The sequence below is a fragment of the Pistacia vera genome, unplaced genomic scaffold (assembly GCF_008641045.1).
Source record: "Pistacia vera cultivar Batoury unplaced genomic scaffold, PisVer_v2 Contig152, whole genome shotgun sequence".
Classification (NCBI taxonomy): Eukaryota; Viridiplantae; Streptophyta; class Magnoliopsida; order Sapindales; family Anacardiaceae; genus Pistacia; species Pistacia vera.
Genome location: NW_022195597.1, coordinates 947,400 through 966,460, shown reverse-complemented (window position 1 = coordinate 966,460; position 19,061 = coordinate 947,400). Strand labels below are relative to the sequence as shown.

At 33.3% G+C, this 19,061-nt stretch overlaps 1 pseudogene; it reads right to left on the bottom strand.

The window, feature by feature from the left end:
• Positions 1-888: 888 nt before the first annotated feature.
• LOC116124401 lies at positions 889-16,423 on the bottom strand (annotated as a pseudogene).
• Positions 16,424-19,061: the final 2,638 nt, after the last annotated feature.

Here is a 19,061-nt window from a genome sequence, read left to right as displayed (position 1 = left end):
AAATTTACTTTACTTATCTCAACTTCAGTCAACAAGAAAAGACAAACGTGGAAAACGCGACAAACGGACTAGGACAAATGCCTTTAATGCCAAAACTGATAGAGAAAACTCTAAATCCCCAAATTTACTTCAAGTGAAATACTGAACATTAAATCCGCATATTTACTTTAAATATCAATAGCATTTTAAATGACAACGTTTTTCATCACTTATGAATTTTACAAAGCCAAAGCAACAGCGCACTATAAAACTTTAATATTACCATTTCAGCTGAACAATGTCACTATAACTTAACATAAAAATATAAAAGAAGGGAAAATCAAAGATTCCTTCAAAATCTCACTATCAAATACTACACCTGACAATAGAAATGAATTTGACACTAATAATTACAAAATCAGTGGAATTTCAAATTTAATAATATAAGCAATAATGATTCCATACATAAAATAACATGAATTGGAAACAATATTCCCAATTCAAGGTGGAAAAAATGTAAATATATAAGTATGACATATTGAAAATAGAGAAATCCTTATAATTTAATTGTAACGATGTAAACGACAGATAAAATACTCAATCGCTTATTACTTTGAAACCACTTCATTTTGAAATAACATTACTGGACAACAAAAAATCAACTTGAAGCAATAGAAAGTGAAGTTTTACCATGTGTACATAATTATGCAGACAGATTATACTTTTCCCATGAGAGAAGATCATCATGCAAGTATTACAATGTTGACGACCTAAAATGAAAGCGTTAGGAGGATGACAACCTAAAACACAATGGACCGATTCTATAAATGCTTATTCAACAACATATTATGCAGATATTACATACAAGCAAAACAAAATGTAAAAATTATAGTCTCTACAATGTTCTAATCAAAGAGCAAGAGACCTCGCGTCATCCATTTTCCATAGGCCTTCCCCATACTTGTACCACCTCAAAATGCCTTCATCATTTTGAGTACGATGTCACATGATGCACGAGTACTCAGTACATGTTAAGAACCCATGTAATCGAGCAGCCTTCTGCAAGATAATTTTATCTAGCTTCTTAATAATTTTTTCGGGCATCGGTGGAGAAAGCAGTGGACCTTCTATAAGAAGGCAATGTGATATGTTGAGGACTTCCAAGTTTGGTAGGTCATCCAATATAAGCATTGGGGCATCCTTAACTATCACTAAGCATCTCAAGCTCAAAATCTTCAAATTTAGAAGAAATTTGGCTATCGTAGAAGCAAAGAGAATGTCAAAAGGACCCATGATCTTGAGTTCACTGAAGTTCTTGCAATTTAGGGCCATTTCCTCTATAAGATAAGGTGGATTTACTACACTACGCATTGTCAGGGATTCAAGACATCTCCATGTATGAATGGCCTTGCAAATTACATCCTTCTTTGTTCTATTCCAAGCTGGCATAACAAGGCGCCTCAGCTGGGGGCACTTGCAGACAACAATATATGGTGGGTTACTTCCCAATTCACTGTACCAAAAAGAAAATTAAAGATGATGATCACTGGTACCAAAGGCAATGCCAAATACTCAGTCAATAAACAACGAGACTAAAAAAATTACCTTTTAGCAAGGTTTTAAATAGAAACATAAAAAAATTACCTTTCAGCAATATAAGTAAATTGTTCATCCCCTACATACAAATTGAAGTGAAAAATCAAGGTTCTTATGTATCCTCGACCGAGACTTAACGAAATCTGCAACAAACGAGTCAATGTCTTATCAGAATACTCATCCACATAAACATATGTCTCTAATGGGATTTTGATGAAATTTGATCTTAACATTGACAAATCAAGAGTTTTCCAAAGTAGAGATCACAGCAAGCTGAACGCCATGAATTAAAAATGTGAGCAATCCCTAAAGTCAATTGGAAGACATCAAAAGACAGGAAGATTTTCACCAATATGTCAATGTCCAAATCCTCCCATCTTCTTACAACAAATGCACCTTCTTTCATTTGACTAGTTGCCTAATTTTCTCATAGAACTTTCAGAGCATCAACACACCTGCATAAGATATCCACATAATCCATGTACAATTGTAACAACTGTTTTCTACTTGTATTATCATAAAATATGCATAGTAAAATACATGTAAAATAGCATAAACAGTTGGGCCCAAATTTTCTTTTATTAAACATACACATTCTTTACACAAAAAGTTATATCATGTACAAAAACATTAAAAGCAGGGTGGACAGTGTAGCCATTTCTCTTCGCTTAACGACGCCCATCCGACTGTGTCCTCACCTAGATCCTGCAAAACATAGAAAACATCGGGGTGAGCACAACTAAGACTCAGTAAGTAAAACATCTACTCATCTATCCCCGTAACTCTCTCTCTGATTCTTTCCTTACAAGTCTCGTTTACTCTCCCTTTTATAATCTTTCTGATTTCTCTTTCTCGTAACTCTTTTCTACTAACTCTCTTTAGTAAGTCACGGCCCCATCTAATCGGAGGCACGGTTGGGACTCACTCCCACTCTACGTGACTTATACTCATTCTAGCCGATCAGACTCGGTTATGCATGGATTCGGAACCCTTGGCCATGTGAGTACATAATCTCTCTCTCGGGTAAACTCGGGTATAGCCCTCATCCGCATGCACTCTCACGGGTTACACCACTTCTCTCTGATACTCATGCCGCTCTCTCAATGCGGCGTACATGCGGGAATACTCTACCCATTACTCACGGGTTCCCCATCGCACAACTTACTCTATTCTCTTATCTAGCACTACTTTCTCTTTATTCTCTAGTGCTCAATTTCTCTTTCTCTCTATTCTTAGAGTAGCTCAAACTCAATTTCTCTACTCTCTTTTTCTAATGCATAACTATTGCATGATTAATGCATATAGATGACTCATGCTCATTAATGCACTTATGAAATGCATTTATGCTATGTAGCAAAAATTAAGGCTTTCTACTCTTACTCATGCTTCTCTTGAACATTTCATCATACAATTCAAGTGCATATAAAGCTCTACTTAAACTATAACTTTTCTCTTCTTTTTAATCATCCAAAATGGAAGAAAAACTCCCTCATACACTCTAAATCCCTGTCAAAGGAAAACACTTCTATAAAGTTTACTCAAATCTTCCTTCAACCTCAATCAAAACTCACCCAACATCATAAGATCTTAACACTTCTCATAAAGGAAAATACTTCCAACAATTCAACATGAATCCTCATCTCATTTACATTCATTAACAAGCATAATACAAACTCATACATGCATATATCTCTACTCAAAAACTTATTCAAATCTCAACTTGGTTGAATTTACTTACCTTGTGAAAAAGTGACTTCTCTATTACTTTTCCTTTCCCTTATTGTCTTGTCTTCTCTCTACAACTCAAAACAACAACAACAACAACAATAACAACCATATAAGACTTCAATATAACTTTAAGAAAACTCACATCTAAAGCAAGAATCCTTACCTTAGGATGCTTTAGATGATATTTCTACTCAAAATTATTCAAAGGCTCTCTTAAAACCTTTAGAAATCTTGGAACAATTGAAAGCAAAAAGAAGAGAATTGAGAGAATGGATATGGCAGTGGAGAAGAAGGAAATGAAGGGTTTATTACACTTAGCCCTTTTTAGTTCATGAGAAAATCAACACTTCCCAACTTTGCCCTTGATCTTCTTTGAAAATTTCATCTATATCCTTTGATTCATTACACTCACACCCCTATACTAACTCATTCTCCAAGAAATGTCTTTACATTTTACCCCCCACTTTTCCTGCTAATTAGGGGTAGAATGGTCATTTAACCCTTATGGAAAAATATCTAGAACTCTCAAAACACATTTTAGTTGGCTCGTCGCCGCGGCGAAGAAACTTCCGTCGCCCCGACGAAGAAAGACAGAGCCTACACCGCCTTACTCAAAGCCAACTTCGCTGCGGCGAAGACTACAAATCCAAAATTCCTCAAATCTCAACCATATTCAAGGCAAACACTCAACCAACGCAACACACAAACTCAATTAAGCTGAATCGATAAACATTTAAGCAAAACAACAAATCTTAAGTACGTACCTCAAGTGGGGCGTTACAACAATGCACAAAATATCCTTCAATACATTAATTTATATGAATTTAAAAAGTTTCATACTCATCGAGTGTATCAAATACTTAATATACCTACATAGAGATATAGATGAATGCAAACCGTTTACATTATTAATATTTAACATTAAATGATTATGACAAAAAAGGTTTATAGTCATTGAATAGAATAATCATTTTTTCTTGGTAGAATCAACAATGAAACAACGATATCTGATATATATAACAAAATCAAATAATTAATGTTCAACAAAATAAAAATACCATCATTAATTTACAAAAATACTAAAAACAAGATTCAAATAACAACACTAACTCTCATTAATAATTAGCACGATATTATCTACCAAATCCAAACACACAAAAAACTGTTCCCTATCCAATATCTACACGAAAATTATATAAACCACTAAGACTGTAACAACATTATAATTTCCATATACTTACACCAAAAAAAAAAAACACCACCAAAACATCATGATTCCTTATAAAAGAATGAAAACACAACCCTCAAATCTATTACAATTACCATCACAAATTATGCAACGAATCATTGCAAAAGCAATTCATGATAACAACACCACTCTTCAAGCAATATGGTTGACGTAAGTTTTACTAATATCATCATGTTTCGTTAATCTGTTGATTTCATTGTTTTGTTAGTCATACAGAAAACCGTATTTCGACTCCCAACAATTGAAATGGATTATACCGAATCACTTGTGTCTTTAGTTCTTAACAATTTTCTAATACATAAAAACCAAAATACATGTTAGAATCGATATTTAACTGAACCATATTTTTCACACTTTTTATTGTTAACTTTTTGATCATACAGGTAATGATATTATGATTACCAACTATTGAAACTATTATTTACACTTCTTTTTGTTGTTGTGGATCTTGTGTTTGGAAAACACTTTATTATTATTATTATTATTATTGTGGATCTTGTGTTTGAAAACCATTATTTACCTTACAATTTACAGTGCAAATCTCTAAACGAACAAACAAACGTAAAGGAAGTCTTACATAGAAGAAACATCTTCAAACAACAATACAAACTACCAGCAATAACAACGGCACGACTTTTGATTATGAATATCCTTGCAGAAGCAGAAAATAAGCATGTTTCACTACTGCTTGGAACACATTTGTTCTTCGTGGAACATGATAGAAATAGAGGATTACAACTACTTATTGCATCTTGCAAACAAAATAACCAACAAGTAATGTATCAAACCGCCGTTGCTCTAATCACTATGCATGACAGTAGAGGTGTAAAAATTCTAATGAAATTAATGAAACTAACCAATCAATTCCACAAACTGAAAATTTTTAGGGAAGTGTTCAAGTCCATGAGTACAACTGCGACAATTCTCATTAAAATGAGAATATTTCAGATTTGCAACAAAGAGAATCAAAATCGTATACATTAGGATATATCAACGTCGCCAAAAAATATCACATGTCCAAGAAGTAACATAGATTATCAAATAGTATGTATGAAATATAATTTTTAGTGAGTTCCTTATATGATTTATTACACATATAAAAATTAAAATGCTTTTTAATTTATTCTGAAAATAGAAATTAAAACTCATTGGATTGCCTACACATGTTTGACAAACATCAATCTAAATATATTATAATGTAAATTAACAAAATCTATAAATAAACATTCCTATCGCACATAAAAAAAAAAAACTTCCATTCTATTACCAACCAAATTAAATCTCATGCTGAACGATAACATCCATTTGGAGCATGGCTGCCGAACCATTATTCACTATCCAACCGATATATTATAATATCATCATGACGTTTCTAACTTGAATACTTAACAAAATATTTATTACATTTGCTACCGTATAGTATCCTATTATTCAAAAGCTTATTAACGTTTTTTCGATCAACGTGTTTACTTATTACTAGACATTTATTCATTTTCCCAAAGCACCTTTTGTATTCTCAAAAAATAAATAAATAATTTTAAATTTTAAATAAATAATTTACATAATATTAAAGTGATACCAAGACAAATTCAGAGAAGTCATGACCAGATGTTAAGATAAATCATTTTTTTTATCAGCCAAATTAAATCCCACATTGAACGATAACATCCATTTGGAGCACGGTTGCCGAACCATTATTCACTATCCAACTGATATATTATAATATCATCATGACGTTTCTGACTTGAATACTTAACAAAATATTTATTACATTTGCTATTATTTCGTATCCTCTTATCCAAAAAGTTATTAACGTTTTTTCAATCAACGTTTCACTTATTACTAGACATTTATTCGTTTTCCAAGCACATTTTGTATTCTCCAAAAACAAATAAATAATTTTAAATTTTAAATAAATAATTCACATAATATTAAAGTGATACGAACACAAATTCAGAGAAGTCATTGACCAGATGTTAAGATAAAATTAATAATTATACCTCTATAATTATTAATATCAAATGTACACATATGTTATTAAATCACTCATGCAAGTTGAGAAGACTACCTGAATATTATATGATCTAATCGTATAATCGATATTATTTTTGCAGACATGTCTTTGATATTCAATGTCATATTTTCATACATATATATTTTTATCGCCTTTTCCAATTTATTCTTTTATCCTTTCTATTAAACTCGTGCCAATTAGATTTTATTCTTCTTAAACAACCATGTTTATTTATTATAACATCTTTATTCATATTCTATCTGTTTCTTTTCTATTCCTAATTAAACAAAACAAATCAAAATATGTTCTGATGTGAATCAACAAAATTTTAATCAACAAACTAAGATACTCAATAAAACATAAACAATTAAACAAGACCAATGCCGAACTGTATAAATATTTTATATTAATTGATATATTATCACATCATCACAACATCTTTGACTTGAATATTTAACAAAATATTTATTACCACTTCCTTTAAAACTGTGCCAATAAGATATCATTATTATTAGATCACCATGTTTATTTATTGTTAACCGATGCATTGTACTATTATGTGATATTTTTTATGTGACATTACTATTAAAAATCAGGATATTAGAATTTGGTCTTAATTATGGGTTGATGTACTTATTTTTTTATTGATGTGATTGATATTTTGATGAGATCTCGTATTGTGATATTTAATGTCGTTCTTAATGTATAGCTTTTGTTAAAGTGTTGATCAAATAAATGACACTGTTTATGTAGATATTTATATGATATTAATGGAATTCATAAAAGAAGACATTTACTTTGATGAAACACGATCCGTTTCCCACTGGTTTAAAAAAAATTGTACTAATCAAATGTCTCAAATCTTAATATACCTATATAGAAATTTACATGAATGCAGACCGTTTACATTTAAATATAAGTAATACTTAACATCAAATGATTAATACAACCATAATTAATTTACAAAACTATTAAAAACCAGATTCAGATAACAACGCTGACTCTCATTAATAATTAAACATTATCTAAGCAGTTGAAATACCAAAAAAAAAAAAAAAAAAAAGTTGTTCGCTACCCACACGCGAACTACATAAACCACAGATACCATATCGACAACGTAATTTCCATATACTAGCACCCAAAAAACAACACTAAAACATCATGATTCCTTACAAAAGAACGAAAATACAACCCACAAATATATGATAATTACCATCAGAAATTGTACAACAAATCATTGCAAAAGCAATTCAGAAAAATGACATTGTTTTACAAGCAATATGGTTAACGTAAGTTTTACTAAAACCATCGTATTTCACAATCTATTGATTTCATTATTTTCTTAGTCATACAGAAAAACAATATTATACAAAATGGTTAAACATAAAACTAATAACAATAGATAGTGGTTTATTCCGTAGCAGTCATATACAATAATGGTTAACCATACAAATGACTTTGCCGAACCATGTGTATCTTAGTTGTTAATAGTTTCTAATACACAAAAAACAAAATGCGTTTTAGGATCCATATTTAACTGAGTCATATTTGGCACACTTATTATTCTTAATTGCTTAAGCATAAAGTAATGGTATTGTGATTCCCAACTATGGCTTTTTTTTTTTTCAACTATTACGAATCTTGTGCTTCAAAACCATTACTTACCATACAATTTATAGGTGCAAATCTTGTGAACAAACAAGCAACATAAAACAAATATTACAAAGAATGGATATATTCGAAACAACAACACAAACTGCCGACAATAACAATAGCGGGACTTTCAATTCTGAAGACACTTGCAGAAGCAAAAAATAAACAAGCTTTGCTACTGTTGGGAACACATTTGTTCCTTATCGAACATGATACATATATGGGATTACAACTACTAATTGTAGTTTGCCAAAAATATAACATGCAAGCATATATCACACTGTCGTTACTCTGCTTACTGTACATGAAAACAGAGGTAGACAAATTCTAATGAAATAGTAAAACTACTAATCATTTCTACAAACTGAAATATTGCAGGGAAGAATTCAAGTCCCTGACTCCAACCGCCACAATTCTCATTAAAAGAGAGAATATTTGGGACTTGCAACAAGGAGAACCAAAATCGTATACACGGAACAATCAACGTCACAGAGAAATATCACATGTCATAGATGTAACGTAGATTACCAAATAGTCTATATGAAATTTAATTTTTAGTAAGTTTCATGTAATTTCTGCACATGTACAAATTTAAATGCTTTTAGTTTAATATGAAAGTAGAAGTTAAAACTCACTCAATTGTCTACGATTGATCCAAATATGTAACAACTGCTGTAAACCAGTACAATGCATGCATGATAACAATAGAAAATGGGTCCAAAACTTTACTTTTTATTATAAGTAAAAGTCTTTATACACAAAGAGCATCATTTACAGAAAGCCATTTTAAAAGACAAAAACAGGGGAAACAGTTAGCTATTGCCCTCGCTTGCCGACGCCCCTCCACGTTGCGTCATCACCTAGATCCTGCATCCACAAGGAAAATAACGGGGGTGAGCACAAAATAATGCTCAGTAAGTAAAACCCTCTATCTGTTTATCCATGTATGTATTTCTCTTAATTCTTTCCTCACATTTTCTGTTGTTTCACTAAATGTCATGGCCTTATCTACCAGAGGTACGGCCGGAGGCGTTCACACAGCACCATCTCACTCTTCATGACTGTCGGGTGGAGTTCACACAGCACCAACCCGTTCTTAGTGACTACCGAGTGGGGATCACGAAGCACTACCCAATTTTCGTAACTATCGGGTGGAGACCACAAAGCACCTACCCGTTCCTCATGACTTTCGGGTGACTATCACAAAGTACTAACCCGTTCCTTATCACTATCGGGTGATGATCACAAAGCATCAACCCACTTCTAATAAATGTCGGGTGATGATCATGAAGCATCAACCCCTTTCTAATAACTAACCGGATGATGATCACAAAGCATCCACTCGTTTCTAATAACTATCGGGTGATGATCACAAAGCATCAACCCATTTCTAATAGCTATTCGGGTGATGATCACAAAGCATCAACCCGATTCTCATAAATGTCAGGTGATGATCACAAAGCATCGACCCATTTCTAATACTCTTCTCATTCACTCTACTCTAGCACCTTCTCATTCTCTCTACCCTTAGAGTAGTTGCATCCACAAAGTTCTCACTCATAGAGCAAGTGCATACACAAAGTTTTCTACTCTTTCTTAGGTCACTTCTTAAGGCACAATTAATGCCTATGGATGTTTCATCTCCACATGCACTTATGAAATGCCAACATGCAATGTTGCAAGAATTAGGTTCACTACTCAAACTTAAACCTCTATTAGGATTTCATCAAACAATTCAAGTGCATAATAAAACTCTACTATAACAATAAGTCTATTCTTTCTCTAACCATCCAAAATGGGGAGAAAACTCCCTCAATAGCCATAAATCCTACCAAGAAAGACACTTCCAAAAAGGATTTCTCAATATCCTTCAATTCCATCTCAAACTACCTTTCCAACCACATCTCACTTCTATATTTGAAATGTATAAACAATCACAAAGCATAGAAATCTCCATTTAAGACTCAATAACATGGCATATAACATGTATATAACATACATACATAATTGCTATCAAAAACCCTAATCAAGAAATTCTCAAATCTCAACTTGGGTTGGGATTTACTTAGTTATGGAGAGATCTCACTAGCTCTTCCTTTCTCTTGGTTTGCTTGACTCTTCTCTACTATTTAAACAAATGAACCAAAAACCCTCAATATTCAAATAACATAAAAACTCACAAAGCTTCACATCCAAAGCAAGAATCCTTACCTTAGGATGCCTTAGATTGATTTTTACCCCAAATCACTCCAAAAGCCCTTAAAGCTCCTTGAACAAAAGAAAGAGAAATTGAGAGGAAGCAAGAGAGGAGAGTGGCGATAGAGAAGAAGAATGAAGGGTTTGCAATGACTTAATTTCTTTTAACACATTTATGCACAAGCCTTCCCATTTTGCCCTTACTTCCTTGGGAATTCCATCTATATCCTTTGACTCATACAAACACCCCCATATCAACATATTCTCCTGAAAATTCCTTACATTTTACTCCCCACTTTTCCCACTAATTAGGGGTAGAATGGTCAAATTGCCTTGGGAAGAAAATATCTAAAACTTAACAAAACATTTTGGTCGGCCCGTCGCGAGGGAAGAAGCTTCTGTCGCCGCGCAAACTGTCCAGCAGCTTCCCCGTGGCTTCAACACCTCTTCGTCGCGGCGAAGCCTGAAACACTGAACCTCTTCTATTTTCAACCAATTTCAGGGCAAGTATTCAACATATCACTCAATCAAAGGTCAACCAAACAACACTACTAATAAACCAACTCAAATAAGAGCAAAAGAAGAAACATTAGCTACGTACCTCAAGTGGGGCGTTACAAAATATTTAATAACTTAAAAAGAAAAATTGATCACAAAATTAAAATGATCAATAAAACACGTAAACGATATTTAATAAAAATATTAAACACCAATGATTATGACAATTTCAAATAATTAAACACGTTCGACAAACAACAATCTAAATATTGTTCCTATAACATATACAAATAATTTTTCATTCCATTATTCATTAGATTAAATTCCACGCCGAACCACAACATATTTTGGAACCCTGCTTGCCAAACCATTGTTAACTATTTATTACGCTTTCCTTTAATGCACTACAAACAGTTTTGCTATGTTTTGTATCTCATCACCCAATAAGTTGTCAACACTTTTTCAATCAACATGTCTATCTGTTACTGAATGTCTGTTAATTTTCTTGGAGCAACTTTTATATTGTGTGATACAGTACCCCATAAATTGATTGGGTTGTCATGTTCTCAACTGCATCCCAAAAACTTTGAATAAATTGTATAGATAGAGACATGCATTTTCAAAATTAGTATGAGGATTATGGATGTGAAGGAACCATCGGAATTTTATACTATGACAAAAATTCTCACATAGAAAATGAGTTCAAATTTATTCCGTCTATTTGTTTCCTATTTCTATTTAGATAAAACAAGTCAAGATATATTCTAATGTAGAGTAACACAATTTTAATTACAAGACTAAATTACTGGATAAAACATAAACAATATTTAATATTTTAATAGATATTTAATAACAATATTAGACAAAACTGTTTATAAAAATGTTAAAAAATTACCAAAAGGTATAAATGTTCCACATCTTTTGTATTCTAAATTACAAAATGTCAAGCAAAACGATGATACATATTTGCGGGAATATAAAAGCCATTAAAAAAAATTTGATATGTCGAGAGTTCATTTCATAATTATATTTACACATTCATGTTACCGTTTCCATATATTTATAAACTTTGATTGTATATTGTTTATGCAATTGGTTTAGACATTTTTCAGGGAATGCCAGAATTGAGGGAGATTTTCAAAAAAGTTGACACCAATCTGGATGATCTACATACTACTAGAGACAAATTTAAAGAAGTCATAGACTAGATGTTAGAAATCATGGAATCAGCCATGGATATTATCTATAACATAAACAAAAGAGAGTATGCATATGCACTAGAGGAACTGAACAACCATAACAAAAATAGAAAATAAAGTCTACATCATCCAAACCCACTTCACAGTATGAAAAACCGATGTACTTATTTCTTTTATAATAAAAGTATTATTCTTTATATTCAACTTTATCTTGATTTTGATGTTACTCACTAATTGATTGAAAATTGTTCCTTTAATTGACGCAATGCATTTACTATTTAATTAATCTACTAAAAATTCTCCATCTTGACACATTAGTTTTGATTTAGTTCTTCCATCTTCACACATTGAATGGGTATTAATAATAATTATATAAGTACATTATATAGGCATTCCAAAAATCTAACCATTTTAAATAAAAATGTATAAAGATGGAAGTTAGTCTCTTCATATTTTATTTTGTAGTTCTACAATTATTAACATAGAAATTAATTGAGTTATCATGTTCTCAATTGTAAAACAAACAAAGACTTTGAATGAACTGTGTAAACAGAAGTTTGTTTTCAAACCTTGGCTTGAGAGAATCCTATACTGTGAGAAAAAAAATTTACCAATCAATGTCAAACCTGAAAATGAACTCAATATAAATTTTAAGTTTAAATAATTAATCTTGATAATATTAATTGATATTAATAATTATAAAGGTACAATTATAAATTTATCTTAACACAACTCTGTACATATATAAAAGTTATATTTACTCTAAAACTTGTATAATTTAACAATTATCATTTCTTAATCTAATTACTTTATTTTGTTAAAATAAATTTGTTTACAACCTATTTAGAAAATATTAAATAAATATACCTGCGCACTGTGCGGACCCCATGTCTAGTTTATCTTATATTTTTAACTTTTATTATTAACTATATTTTATGATATTTAGGTGATTTTTAAATTATAACTTTCAAACTACTGCTTTAATAGAATATTTTTCTTAAACTTACAAAAATAAGGGTAAATTGACTATGGGTTATCAGGGTAAATTTGACTTTTAACACATATATTAGTTTAAATGATAATGTCAATTTAATGTTCTTTAGTTTAAATATAATGTCAAATTTTTAGTTTATGTTGTTTAAATTTCAGGATTTATCAATTAGGGTAAAAAGGTTTTAGATTTTTACAATAAGGGGGTGTTTGGATCATATAATGTTTTATTATAGGGGTATATTATATTAATGGAAAGAGATATCACCTTGAAGATTATTGGGAATGTTTAGAAAATGTGTTTAGTTAGTTCAAATAAATTGGTGAATAATAGGTTTGGTTGGGAGGATAAATGGATGAGTATGTTATATAGATTACTAATTTGCCCTCCTTTTTAAATATCAATATAATAGTATTTTTTATTATTATTTTTTGAATCATTTCTTTTAACCCTCTATATTTGAAATTTTGCTAAAACACCCCAGCCATATAAAACTTTAATTTATAGCAAAATCACCCCTACCCACCCCAAGCCACTACCGCCAGCAGTTGACAGAATGGTGCACGACTGGCCGTATATGGCCGGCCATGAGTCGGCAAAGCCGGAAAACGGCCATAGAAACACTAAGTCTAGCCGTTTACAACCATGGATCCATGGCCAGAAAAGGCCTTATCGACACACGACCGGCTAGATCCCATCGGTCGTACACCATTATGGCGATTAACGCTGACAACCGATGGTGGTGAGTCACGGCCGGCAGTGGTCTTGGGTGGTTGGGGGTATTTTGTTAACTTTTAAACTTTTTTGTGGCTGGGGTGTTTTAGCTAATTTCTCAAATGTGGGGTTATGTAATTGTTATTTGGTAGACATTTGAGGGCAATTGTGTCCAAAATGATTTTTAATTAAGGGCAAAATGGGAAGAAAAATCATATTACCCCGGTAATGTTTTAATAACAGCCTCTAGCAAGGTAATAAGATTACCCCCCACATTACCAACAGTAAACACTATTTGCAATAGAAGATTACCATAATATTTTATTACTTGCAAACCAAACAAAGGAATCTTGCAAAATAAACAAATATTACTCCCGTTATCTTATTTACCCCCGGTCCAAACAACCCCTAAAAGGATAAAAGTTACAAATTGTTCAATTAAGGGACAATAAATAGTTAACTAGGGTTAGATTTAACTTTATGTAAGAATAAAGATGTAATTGAACAAATTTTAACTTATTTTTTTTTACAAAATAAATGATAAAAGCTAAAAATTATTAAATTTAAAAAAACTAAGTGTGTGTTTGGTTGGGGATAATAAGGGATTACTAAGGTAATGTCATCTTATATTACTTGATTACCACGTTTGGTTGTCAAGTAATATAAGATTCTAGTAATCTTCTAAAACTAGTAGTAGTTACTGCTGGTAATATTGGAGGTAATCTGATCACCTCTATTTTCTTAGCTATTTTAATATTACTTGATAATCTTATTTTTGTTACAATTTTATCTCTTATTAATAAAATTTATAGACAGAAATACCCTTGTTATCTAAATAATTTACAATAAAATTTATAGACAATTTTAACTTTATACTTAGGATTTTTAAGACAAAATTGCCCTTGAACTTCAACAAAATTACCCAAGACCACAACCATCCCCAGCCCCCACCCCAACCAGCCAAGGGACTGTCGGTCGCCAACCATCGCTGCTGGTAGTCACCGAAACAGCACATGACTACCAGATTTGGCCAGCCGTGCGCTCGAAACGGCCATAGATCTGGCTATGAAAAAGGCCAGATTTGGTGGCTGTGAAATGGTTGGCATTTCACGGCCATAGATCTGGCTGTGAAAAGACTAGATTTGGCAGCTGTGAAATGGCTGACGTTTCATGGCCATAGATCTGGTCTTTTCACTACTAGATCTGGCCATTTTCGCCCTGAAACAGCCTTACTGGCGCATAGCCGGCCAAATCTAGCAACCGTACGTCGTTATGGCGACTTTCGGCAGTGGTGGCTGGCAGCTAGTAGTCCCTTGGCTGGCTGGGCGTGATTTTGTTATAAATTAAAATTTTATATGACTATGGTGTTTTAGCAAAATTTCAAATATAGGAGATTAAAAAAATATATTTAAAAATTAATAATAAAATTAATATTATATTAATATTTAAAAAAAAAGAGCAATTTAGTAATGTATATAACTTACCCACCTATTTATCCTCCCAACCCACCAATTTATTTCAACCTAACGAAACACATTTCCTTAAACATTTCCACTAATCTTCAAGGTAATATTTTTTTCCATTAATATAAAATTCACAGTAGTACAACTTTCGCTAAACCAAATTCACCCTAAAAGATATTTAAATTATTCTTATTTGCAAAAAATAAAAAAAAATAAAAAATTAATAAAAGCTAGCAGCATTGGCAACGAGAACGAGGCAAGCTCGTTGCCAACACGGCTAGCCTAGCCAAATCAAAAGGCTCAATTTGGCCACGCTGGGTTAGATTGAGACCAGCGGCATTGGCCTTTTCTCGTGTTGTCGTGGTCTTTTTATAGGTTTAAAAAATATATATTTTTTATTATATTTTCTTTAGTTTTTCATTTGTTAATTTTGTTCTTCTTCTTTTTTCCTTTAACAAAGATTGGTTTTGGTCTTTCTCTTTAGTTTTTTAAAATTTATTATATTTTAAATTTTAAGACCTAAATTCACTTTTACGAAAAAAGAAAAAAAAATCAAGAGCAACTAATTAGTTTGTCTGTTTCCATTAAAGTTAACAACAAATAATCGTTAAATGTCTCTTGAATGAAGAATTTGTAACTTTTATCCTCCTATTACAAAAGTTTTCAAACTTTGTATAATATCCCTTAAATTTAATTGTTTGTGAATTTGATAATTGAATCATATAAGTATAACCAACGTATTAAATCTTGATAACGTGATTTGGATGATTTGTAGTAAATTTGAGCAAGAGAAACCTAATATTATTGTGGGGGTCAGTTCCTGGATCTTCGCGTCTTGGGTAACCGCGACCTTTTTCAGGTACATACTCCCAGTCAAAGCCTGCAAAGGTTCGAATACTTAGGAGTTGTATTTTCAGAAGCAAAGCATTTAAAGTTGAGAATTACCTGAAACTTCCGAGCCACCGCCCATTCAGCAGCCGCACTCATTCCCATCTGGTTCAGGCAGTTCTCATCCACGGGTAGTAGGAAGGACTCGATTAGCTTCCCCATCCCGACTGCATCAGAATAGACAGAAGTCATCACTGAGAGTGTGATGGTCATCTTCTCAGTATCCTCATCGATTTGGACACTCTTCGATGACATGGCTCTAGCCAAAGGCTACACAGTCGGTATAGCTAACTCGGTTCACTCCACCTGAACATTCTCCCTCGACCTTGACGCTGACTCCCATTTTCTCTTAGTTCAGCAATAGGCGACTACTTCGTTCGCACTCGGAATGTAAACATTGATGCTCTTCATCAGTCTCTTTACAAGGCAAACTCTTCAGGAGTTAGAGCATGAAGAAACAAATGCCGAAAACAGATGTGGTTGTAGTAGCGAATCAACAAAACGCTCCACGTTTGCTTCAGCGTAGGGAAAGGTGTACCTCTCTCCATCGTAGCTACCCCGTTCCAAAGATGACTCGCCCTCAAATTTGCCTCTTATAATAGCACTCTCCAACCTCTCTGCTTTTGCGGAATAACAAGCACTTCCCGTGTGGACACATCCAGTCCGGCAAGTCTCTGCTCGGCTTTGTTGAACGAAGGATCTGTAAAATAACGAAAGATAAAGCTTAATACTCAAAGAACAAAAGATAAGTAAAAAGGTCACTCACCAGTCGCCCTCCAAGTGAATGTTATGTCACCCTACCCTCTCCTTCCATAGATTGCCTCGCCCTTCAGGAAGAAGAACTTCCCTTTCCAGTTTTTATCACTTAATCGTAGAAAAGTCACTAATGGAGCCGATCTTGCCTTAGGGTGGCTACATATCTACCCTTCTCTTTATCATGTTCCTTCAAGTAATAGGAGTAAAGGAGCTCATGCAAGCCGAATCTCACTCAGTTCATAGTGCAAAAAAGCTCCAATGATATCAACAGTCTCCACCCATTCGACATGATCTGAGTCGGCGCGATCATGAAGTGTTTCAGTACTTCCTAGACCAATCGGGGAATCGGCAACCTCAACCCATCATAAAAGTAAATATTGTACATCCTGATCTACCCTGGTACGTCCCAATCAACTTGCTCATAGTGCCTCGGCAAATGTATCTCCACCGAGTTAGGAACATGGTACATGATCCTTGTTCTCCATTCATCATCCTGAGTGAGCTATGAGGGATAGTCCAACTGTAAGATTCCTCCACTCAATCGGCTGGGTTCATTCCTTGAACTCCCACTCGTGGAAGGCTCGCCCTTGGGACTAGTGCCTGGTTGTCATCGTTGTCTTCCCCACTCCCCCTTGCCCATCAAAGTCATCACTACTCAACTTAGCAACAGTCGGCTTGGCCATGGCTACACTGTTAGTGTATATTAGTGTATGCCCTAGAAACCATTCGTGTTGTCGGTTTCAGAGCATTTTGTCTTGTATCTATATATATCATAAGGAATAGAAGAAAGAGTTCTTCAATTCATATATGTAAATTGCTTCCTTTATTCAGTCATGCATTTAAAATAAAGTATGTATATGAATTGTCCAGATGATTCATTTAATAGGTAAATGAATTATCGAAAAGGGTTCCCTACGGAAGCAATATAAATTTGGGCAACTATATTGTACAGTAGGCATACCGGATGCTTCCGAAAGATATCATGAGTTGATATAAGTACGGATGACGATGATAGTCATGTCACTAGGGCATTGGTATGGATTAACGGTTGGTGAACTGTTTTTCGAACGTGACCGAATAACGACAAATCACTTGGAAAAGCATGTAGTCAATGATTTATCGTTTGGTTATATCAGTGCACGATGTAGTCCTTTGACCTGAGACATTGTAGTCGGATCCGATATGGATGCGTATGGTTCATACGGTGTATAAGTACGAGACTAATCATGTTTCGTACAATAAAGCCTATTTGGTCATGCGTTGTTCATATGCGGAAACGAACGATGGTCAAGAGGGGATCCATTGACTCGAAAATATAGGATCGGGAGTACCGCTGACTCCATCCGGATTCGAGTTCCTAGACGAACATCGATAAATGTCGGAAAACTGAATCTCTGGCCAGAGTCTATTATTAGTCATACAAAAGTAAGTTTGTGATGACAAGTTCCGGACATATTGATCAACAATTCGGTAGAAGATCGAGTTTAGGATTTTGACGTTCCATGAATCCATACTCGATTAGGATATCTCAATGGAGGGACTTTACCTGCATGGTACGTATGATCTGAAATGGGTTCGATGAAGTATTTCTTCATCGTGGTTTAGGGACTATGGCACATTGCTAGATGTTTACCATAGTCGTTGGGCCTCCGGACAGGTTTCCGGATTCATCCAGAACCGGCCCACGGCTAATCCACGGTAGACCTACATGGTCACACCAATAGCCTTGAGAAGTTAGAGAAGGATGAGAGAGAGAAATGATTATCCGAAGAGGGCTAGCACCTTCCGAGGGTAATAACGGGATTTCTATGGTAATAGTTACATAGAAAACTATTTGTGACATTTTAAGGATTAAAATGGTCAAGCAATAATTAATTATATTTAATTATTATATCTTAAAGTGTTAAGATTAAATCTTAAAGTGTTAAGATTAATGAGATGAACAAAAATAACCTTTTAATAGTTAAAGGGTAAAAGGGTAACTTTATGGGTTGTCATTGTAAACTAGTTTAGTTTACATGGGCCCTTGAATAATATTGATTATTCAAAGGGTAGCATAATAAATTCGTGGGGTCCCTTTATAAAATAAGATTTTATTGGGCTTTGAAGTGAAAAATAAATAATTGCAAAATTGCCC